The 10,009-nt window shown below is 37.7% G+C and overlaps 1 long non-coding RNA gene across 5 annotated transcripts; it reads left to right on the top strand.

The window, feature by feature from the left end:
- The first annotated feature begins 1 nt into the window (after window position 1).
- On the top strand, window positions 2–9,714 carry LOC125486084. 5 transcript variants are annotated; one of them, XR_007264771.1, is made up of 4 exons: window positions 2–1,011; window positions 4,901–5,017; window positions 7,136–7,277; window positions 9,248–9,714. It is a non-coding gene; the product is annotated as an uncharacterized LOC125486084 (long non-coding RNA). The 5 variants fall into 5 exon arrangements; XR_007264768.1 differs by having other exon boundaries at window positions 43–1,011; window positions 4,901–5,058; XR_007264767.1 differs by having other exon boundaries at window positions 43–545; window positions 4,901–5,058.
- The last annotated feature ends 295 nt before the right edge of the window (window positions 9,715–10,009 follow it).

Raw genomic sequence — 10,009 nt, forward strand, 5'->3', positions numbered from 1 at the left:
TCACTGCCTCACCGGGCCCCGCTCTCCCCGCCATCACTGCCTCACCGGGCCCCGCTCTCCCCGCCATCACTGCCTCACCGGGCCCCGCTCTCCCCGCTGACCACTACTGCCTCACCGGGCCCCGCTCTCCCCGCTGACCACTACTGCCTCCTGCCGGCATTACTCCAGCCCACACTCGATCTGCACTAACGGGATTCTATAACTCGACAAAGGCCCGTTGGCAGCTTCTTCCAAAACCAGGAGTATCAGAATTGAGAAGTTAATCGGCAGTAGATACATGTTAACACCACCATTTTCAAGATCCTTTCAAGTCACTCATCATCCTGTCTTCCTAGAAACATAGAATTATAGAATTGCTGCAGCCATTCCTACAGCCTTGAGTGCACACCGATCCTCTGAAGATTATCTCACCACCTAAACTAACCCTGTAACCTGCACATCTTCAGACTGTGGGAGGAAACCCATGTGCAAACTCCACACAGACAGTTACCCAGGGCTGGAGACAAACCCGGGTCCCTGGCACAACGAGGCGGCAATGCTAACCAGTGAGTCACCGTGCCGCTCGCTGTAAACGTGTTGCTATTTTTTCAGTGTCAGTCAATCAAAATCCCGCAGCTCACTCCTTAACAACATTATGGATGTATTTAACAACAGATGTACCGCAGAGATTAAGCGGGGGCAGTTTACCACCATCTTTTCAGAGTAAACTAGGGATGGGTAGTAAGTGCTGTTCCAACCAGAGACATTCATAGAACATAGAACAGTACAGCACAGTACAGGCCCTTCGGCCCACGATGTCATGCCGAACTTTTACCCGAAACCTAAGGTCTATCTAACCTCCTTATACCTTATACTATCATCCATATGCCTATCTGATACTCTATACCCATTCACATCCCATGCATGAGGAGAAACAAATGATTGTAATATTGTAAAGACCGCATCCTATTTTACTTTATTTTTATTTGTGGACTGAATTAAGAAGAGGACAGTTTTACAACCAAAGAATGTGTAAGCAAATTAATGGAACTCTTTGTAATTCATGTTCACACTGATGCTATGTTCAAGCAGTGGGGCTGGCACCAGGGGTGTATGCAAAATAAGATTTGGCCAGCAACATACAGCTGATTGGTTTGGGTAATTGTGACAAGTCTGGGTGTCAAATGTCACAACCTGATGACAACTCTCTGATTAGTTCCTGGAGAGCTGAACAGCTTGAGGTTGAAAAACCTTCAGATATCTGGAAGAGGGTGGTGTGTCTTTCTCACCAGTAAACATACCTGAAGTCTGAAGAAAGCCAGATATTTTGTCCCAGCAGTTTCTATAAGTTGCTGCTTTTAACCAGTAAGTCAGACATTTTATCATATGTGAACCAGTTGCTCTGGGCCTCCCATGATGAAATCAATGGTCCTGAAGGAAGTAATCAGGGAACTGAAGGACTTGGGAAACAAAAGGAACACCCCACTAAATTCTGAGAACTCAAGCTGTTCAAATGTCTCTAAAGTTTCTATTTTATTTTCCTCCACCCGTAACACCAATATCTTTTTGTCTGTCTGTCTGCATGTGTGTGTAGGGGGTCTTTAGAAATGGGTTGTCATTTTAAGGTTGAATTATATGTTGAAAGTTCATAGGTGTTTGCCTGTAGTTAAAATCCATTTCTTTGCAATAAAGAGTAGCTCTTGCACACAGAAACTGGTCCATGTTTTCTGTTAACCAAAATCTATCAGAAAGGTAAATGTGCACTTTACATACAGGGATAACTTCTAAACAAAAACTTTTGAGATGAATCCAGAAATAATGGGTCTTGGTTTCCAGCAAGGCATCATAAAGTTTGAGAGCTCTTCTTAGGATTGAGTTTGAAACAGTGATAACGAGGATTTGGCTGTGACATTAATAAATTATAAACTTGACACGTACCAGTTTCTGTATTCCAGTTAAGAAATAGCACTGATAATTGATAAATATTTCATGCAAGTAGCAGGCTGGCCCTGAGAGTCTTAAGTGAACTTTAAAAACTCAGGTTAATTGAATTGGTAAGAAAATTGAATTGGAGGTACCAAAGTCTTACAGAAATGGAAGACAGAATTAACAGAGGTATAAGCGCAGCTAGTTTAATAGAAATACAAGAATGACCAAGTATTCTTAGTTATAAACCATTGGAATAAAGTAATATTTTGTTATGGTTAAAACAGCTTGAGCCAGAAGAAAAAAAGTGAAATAAACTGTCCATGAAGAAACAGGAAATGGAGACAAATGAGTGAGAAAGAGATGGAATGTAAATATAAGCTTAGGAAGAAGCAGTAGAAACAGTGGATGTCAAATACCGATGCAGCCTATGATAAGGAGAATCTGAGTTAATAATTTAAAGACCAGCAGGAAATGTTTAATTTTGCACAAGCCATACCATAACATTTGAGGATACCATTTGTGGAGGCATTCTTCATCTCATTTGAGAAAATAACGAGACAAATGAATTGGGAAATGAAGACTGGACAATGTTAATAGAGAGAAATTTGATGGGTAAAGTGGAGGAGATTTTTGCTTCATAACCTTATATTGCTGTGGAAATAAAAAAACTGTATTGGCCACTAATGAGTTAGTGAGGCACATAGGTAAATATTCTGGAATTTACAGAAACAGCCTGGGCAAACTATAATTGAATTTAAAAGGATTAAGCACAGTAATTTTGACAAATGTATATGAGCAAGTCTGTTCAGGTAGAGTCTGTTAATTTAATCATGCAATGTCAAGATTATTCACATTGTTGGAAAAGACAATGTAATTGCAGATGCATTGTACTGAGTGCCAAATGATGGAATAAGTTAAAGGTTTAATTAATGCTAAGATAACATAAGGTTGCATAAGGGGATGATGGAAGGATGAATGAAGGTAATTTTTTCTCTTTGTGTATCATCTACCTTGTGATGAAACACCTTTTTAAAACGGTGTTTGATCTTGTAAGGCTGGAAGCATGAAGAAAGCACATCTTTTCATTTTACTTTATTTTTGATGGTGGATTGAATTGGGGAAAGGACTGTTTTACAACCAAGAAGTGTAGAAGGGATTGATGCTCTTTTGAAAAGCGAGTTTGTATTTTTGGGTTTGGATTTCAAATTGAAAGCAGGTAGTCTTTAGTTAGTTCTGGAAAAGTTTTTTTTTGAAAAGGCCAGAAAGTCCTTTTGGGATAGTGACCCAAGTGTATAAGTTCAAAATGGCAATGAAGAGCCTGGAGAGACTCCTGTCTTGTTAATGGAGAACATGTCTATACTTTTGAGCTTAGGACACATAGAGAAGACTTTGCAGAGCCACTAATTTTGTTTTGACTTCAGTTTAGAAGAAAACAAGAGTTTAGCTTAAAAGGGAAAAGGTTCTCTCTTAATAGGAGATTTTACATTTTGGTTCAATTCAAGGGAACCAGTCACTTCTGTAAAAAGAGATAACAAGGTGTAGAGCTAGATGAACACAGCAGGCCAAGCAGCATCAGAGGAGCAGGAAAGCTGACGTTTCGGGTCTGGACCCTTCTTCAGAAACCACCCCCCCCCCTCTCTCTCAGTCACTTCTGTAAAAATGATTGGTAGATTCTGAAACTTCCAAGCCTGGACCATTTTGGATAGAAATCTTTAAATTGTTCAGATTGACAAGTTTTCTGTTAGAAAGAAATTGTAAAATTGTCTCAACAGTTCAAGCAAAAGAAATTGTCCAACATCAGTTAAGTACAGATTTTTTAAAAAATTAGATTAGGGTGACTTGTTTGAGATTGAATCTTCATAACAGGTGATGTTAAGAAACTGATTGCAACTTTGTTTTGATATGTGTATAAAGCTCTTTCTAACTGCAATATTATTGAAATTAATTCATGAGATGTAGGAATCACTGGCTGGACCAGCATTTATCAGCTGTTCCTAGTTGCCCTGAGAAGGTGTTGGTGAGCTGCCTTCTTGAAACACTGCAGCCCATGAGAGACTATGCAGCGGTTGATACAACTGAGTGGCTTGTTAGGCCATTTCAGAGGACAGTTGAGAACCAACCACATTACTGTGGGTCAGACCAGGTGTGATTTCCTTCCCTGAGAAATATTAGTAAGCTGATGCATTTTTCCAACAATCGATAATGGTTTCAAGATCATCAGTAGATACGTAATTCCAGATAATTTTTATAGAATTCAAATTCTGTCAAATGCCATGATGGGATTTGTACACAGGTGCCCAGACATTTGCTGTGTTTCTGGATTAATAGTCTAGCTATAGCCAATCATCACCTTCCCTTAAGTGGTAAAGTATATGCTATCTATGTAGTGTAGATTACATTGATTAGTCCTGTTGTGTACTTTCTTCTGTAATAAATTTAGTTCCTGTTAAAGAACAACTGCAGACTCGTGTGAACATATTTCATTCACTAACCACCACATAAATTAATTAAAAATGATTAAACATTTGGTCTAACAAGCCAGGTTTCATTCTGTCATCTGACTTGTCCAGTAGAACCATCAGCTGGGATCACAACAATATCTATTAGAAAAAGAGAAAAAAATCTTTATCCCGTACAAAGTTACAATAGATCATAAGTTTACATTATATGGCTTTGAAAAAGATTTGCTAAGAAGATAAATCTTCAAATCATTTTGGATTAATCCTCACTGTCAGCATAAATCGATAATGCTACAACCATTTATTGCTCAATGTTGTTTTACTTTGTGGGTTTTCTTACATATTTGCTTTTGAAAAGGATTTTTTTTCTTTTCAGTTAAAAATGTAATTGTGTTTTTCTGTTACATCTAATAATATGTTATTAATTCTGAATTTGATTTGAATAAATACTGAATATAAATGGGAACAAAATTAAGAGAAATAGGATTCATTTGTCTGATATGTTAACAGAACTTAATGTTGTTGATTTACAGATCTGTGAATTCTTGAAAGGTGCTACCATTAAATTTAGTGAAAAACTGCAGGTTCCTTATACATTCAAGGATAATGAATGGGTTGGATATGACAATCGGAAGAGCTATGAAATCAAAGTAGGTGCCTTGTATTCAATGCACTATTTTCACACATAACCGTAAGTATTCAGATTACAGTTCCTTCTTAGCAGAGATCTCCATTTATTCAAACAAGATAATGTTGTTAATAAAAGTATATCAAAGAAGTTTTTTTCATTCATCAATTTAGAGGATATTAATACAGTTCTTTTAAAAGAAAAGCATTGATTGTATTACATCATTTAGGTATTGCAAACTAAATCGCAAGGCTAATATTCTCAGTAAAGTTTGTAGTAGAGTTTGAAAAGAGAAGTTCTTGTCTGGTGAAATGGATGATGCAGTAATTACACACAGAACTCCAAATGTCAACTAACTCTCTTAGGTCACTGTCTGAATAGGATCATGTCCCGCAGCATGTTAACTTAGTATTTCTCCTAAAATGGAATGTAATCGTAAACTTTAAACAGCATCTGAGTATGAAAATGTATTTCCTTAGTCAGTGTAATTTACAGCAAACAATTTAGTCTGGTTATGGCAAGAAAAGTAATTTCAAACTAAGGTTATAATAACAATTGCCTGATATTAAAAGGGGTCACTGTATGACCAACATTACAAGTAAAGCACATCAGGAGTCAAGAATTCCTATTGTACAAATTAATTTCAAATCATGTGATCCAGCCCTCCCTCCATGTGATGTATTCAGACTGATTCCACATTTCAGTATCTGTGACTTATCTACTCCATATTTTGGACTGGTAACAAAAATAAATTTTACATATCGCCATTACAATCGGCAAAAGGATATAAGAATGGGCTTAGATAGAACTACTGAGGCTGTGAGAGCTTGAGAAACTTTTGTAAATTTGTCTGTTTAAATGAGATTGTGCGGTGTATCATTATTTACTGAAGTAACAATAAACATTATCAAAAGGAAATAAAACATATTTCAAGCTATTACATGAATTCTGAGAGAAAAAGCATTGACAGTACAATATAACTGTGTGCAATAATCCATGAAAAAGCATGCTGATTATGAAAGAATTTATTTATTGTTCCTCTTCCTCAGGGAAAACCCTAGAATCTCAAAAGGAATACAAAATAGCATGGGTGGAATCATCTCACACCCTGATCAATGTGGGCTATGGTGAGAGATTTGGGAAAAACAGTGACCTGTTGAGCAAGCAGGCGCCTTGCTCAAAGACTAGACCAGGAAGCATCTCAAGGCTCCTCTTTTACTCTCTTAGCCCATTCATTTTACACTTACCTGGGTGCTTTCCTGCCTTTCCATGTCATTTTTCACTTTGCCCTCTCAGCCAGAGCTTTATGGCTCATAGTTTTGTCTTGCCTTGCTGCTAGGTGCAGATAGATAGCAAGGCAGCCACCAGTCAAGGGAGTGGAAACTTTGTGACACAGCAGCATCCTGTCTCAATGTAACACCTATAGCAAGTCCCAGCAGCTTACACTCCAAAAATAATGTAATTCCCTGTGACATTGCTTCATGCCCCTCTGGATGGTGGAGTTCAGACTGACCCAGACAGAAACCTCAGACCAGGTTGGCAGGGTCTGGTGTTGTGGCCCCCACTGTCAATTCTGGGTGAAGAGAACAGCCTTCCTTTGCACCATCCCATCGACCAGGACCTCCAGGTTCCTGCCTGCAAAGCGGGACTCCAAGTTCTCCACATCTATGTCACCAAGCGTGCTCTACGTTTCCAACACTTGTCCTCATGTATAACTTCCTTTTAAAGATAGTAGTGGTGTCAGGAATCCCAGGAAACCCCTACAGTGGCACTAACTTCTGGTCATGGTGAGTGGGTGAATCAGGCTATCATTGGACAATTGGTGTTCCATGTGGCCATAGTAGTTAATGAGACGAGTTTGGGATGATCGAGCAAAAAATAACTGACTGGGCTTCATGAGGAAAACTCTCCATCGAACTTGGCAAAAGTGAATTTTAGGCAGATTCAACTCCATTTGTCACACTGCTTTTAACTCTCCTACATGTTCAGGAACTGAGTATTCATCAGCATTATTAAAGAGCAATATCCCAGTCAATTCACCTAGAAATACAATTTTTGAAGCAAAAGCACCCATTATTTAATAGAAGACCAATTTTATTTTCCAGGTTTTCATTGCATCATTATATTGTTTGACATGTAGGTAAAGTGGCTGAAGGATCATAATTTAGGAGGTGCCATGCTGTGGGCTTTGGACCAGGATGATTACGGTGGAAAACATTGCAATGATGGAACTTACCGTTTGACCAATACATTGAAATCTGCCCTTGCCATTGATGATTCTGGTAATTATATTTATGAGACACGCCTTATTGCTCTTGCAGAATATTTTAGCAAACTGTGAGCTTTTATTCTCACCTTCACTGGTCTGTCAGGTTTACTTGGGACATCAGTAACACAAGTCAGTTCTAAAATTGGAATATATCTAATTTTCTTTATCAAAACAAGGTACATTACAGAAAATACCTCAAACATTTTACCCATATGATGCTTACAACCGTATGAGAACCTGTTTATGTGAATTTGTTTGAAGATCAGACTGGAACAGGTGATCAGTCTGCTTTGCCCCAACCTTCCAGCTATTACTCAAACCACCCATTCCTGAACGAGCCAATTGTGCTGTGAGGCAAGGGTTTCTATATCCTTTCCATACAAAAAAGCCGCGCTTTCAAACTTTCACACTGTCCAGCTTCCAGCAAATGATCAGTTTACCCACAAGCAAACATTACATCAGTTTGATCAATGAAGTAATTGGGTTATTCTTGTGTCTCCTTGAAAAGTGGCTTATTTCCTTCTTTTAATGAACTTTGATCTCAGCTTTACCTTGTGTGTGCTTATGCCAACCAAACAACTGTATGGTGGTTAAACAGGGCAATTCTATGACAATCACAATTTCAGCTGAGAAACAGTCCATTTTATCACTTCTTATTAACTGACTGTTTTTACACGAGGTCTCAGCTTTTCTGTGTTACTGTGGTAGTTCAGTCCATTACTGCTGAGTCACAACACACTAATCTAACCAGCCTCACATAAATCCTTCAGCAAAACATAGAAACATTTTAAAAATGGTGGCCTATCCTACTCAAAAGGTCACCACCAAACTGCATATGTTTTCTCCGCGTTTCATTTAATTTCACTGAACTTCATTTTGGCAAACCCAGCAAATTCCAGGTTGATATCAACAGAATCTCGTGTCATACTGGAATACTTGTGATTAATGTGCAGACTTTTAAAACATTAAATTAGGTACCTGCTAGAAGTAATGCCATACTATTTAACTTTCACCAAGGACTATAAGAAAAAGCCAAAAGTGACATGCCTCCAGAATAGGTGGGGCTTGAACCTGCTGCCAGGATACCAAGACACACTTCCTCACTGAGGACACTGTGTAGCCACCACGTCCTGATCCAATTATATGCCAACTCAATGTCCCTGCTCAATTCTAAAAGCTTCACACTCACTTGACTTCTTGTGTACAAAGTATGGAAGGTGAGTCATATTTTTGGAAACAGTTAAATTTTACACAAGTGGTGGCAATGTCAAACTATCTAAATATACAGATTCAAATTACCAATACTGTTTCATACTATCTTGAGCATAGCTGTTAATAGACGAAATGCAAAAAGTTAGCCGTACACTATGAAACATTTTTTTCTCGAAAGCGTACAAAATAATGGTTTATGTTACCATAGAAGCAGGCATAGATGGCACAAATGCAAAACCTAAGTTCTCAAATTGCATTTTGTATCCCTCTTTAGCTCCAGAACATTCTTCTTCAATAATCTCCGTTTGGCCTACACACTAGATTGAATGTTGTTCTCTTCCATTTTGAGTCATTGTTTTATTCAATCCTCTAATCCACATAGCGTAATGGAACCTTTTTTTTACTGGCTCAACCCTACACTCTTCTTTCTGCTCGTAAAGCTTTCTTCATTCCAATCCTCTGATAAAGCCTCCTCATATCACTTCCCTTGTTTACGGCTTCAGTCAACTATTTTACCTACTGCTACACAATACCCTATTCCATATCTGTGAAATGCTAGTTGACTTCAAGATGCTATGTCAGTGCGTTATTTTGTGGAACCGAACTTCTTCTTGAGATCAGTTTGTAACTTGCATTTACATACAGTTGCCTACTTGTGCTATTGCTGTTATATGCTTATGTATGAAGGCAACTGACTCTGATATGAAAATCATTTTATTCTAAAAATGGCGACTTCCAATTTTTAAAATGGTGTATATTTTTTTTCTACAGGATGTATGACATCATGGTCTTCAGGATTGTCATTTACATCATCAGCAGAGGAAGTTGAAATGAAATCTTGATACTTCGACAAACCTGCTGGGTTCTATCCTCACCCAAAAGATCCTCAAAAATTTTACAGTTGTGCCAATGGGAAAATGCATGTGATGTCTTGTCCTCAAACATTGACATTTAATGATAAATGTTGTTGTTGTACCTGAAAATTAACACAATATTAAATGGATTCATTTGGAAAATGGCATCGGAAGTGAATGAAAAATTAAAGCATGAGAAATAAAATTGAATTTGATAATAGGCTCATTAGCAATTGTATTGTCAGAATTCAATGTACTAATGTTGGATTATATCATAATTAACCGCAGTTAACTTTCTAACGAAATAAATGGATTGGTGTAGCAAATGCTTATTTTCAACGAAAGATGATTTATGATTAATAAAACACAGAGAATTATACAAAAGAGTGTAGTTGGACTATATATTAATGGAACCATGTAAAATAGAGTCAGTAAATAACATGAGCATGAGAATTGTGTGATTTTAGAACCAAAAAATAAAGCATTCTTTGGTGCAGTGGCAGTGCCCTACCTCTGAACTCTGAGGCCTGGGGTCAAATCTAATCTGCTCCTGAGGTGAATAGTAACATCTTTGAATGTGTTGATTAGAAACAATGTTTGAACACAGTCAACAATAACTTTGCTTGATTTGTTAACATGTGAAAGTAATTTTTTTTAAAAAATTCATTCAGATGGTGCT

This window comes from Rhincodon typus, chromosome 25 (genome assembly GCF_021869965.1).
Source record: "Rhincodon typus isolate 14 chromosome 25, sRhiTyp1.1, whole genome shotgun sequence".
Lineage (NCBI taxonomy): Eukaryota > Metazoa > Chordata > Chondrichthyes > Orectolobiformes > Rhincodontidae > Rhincodon > Rhincodon typus.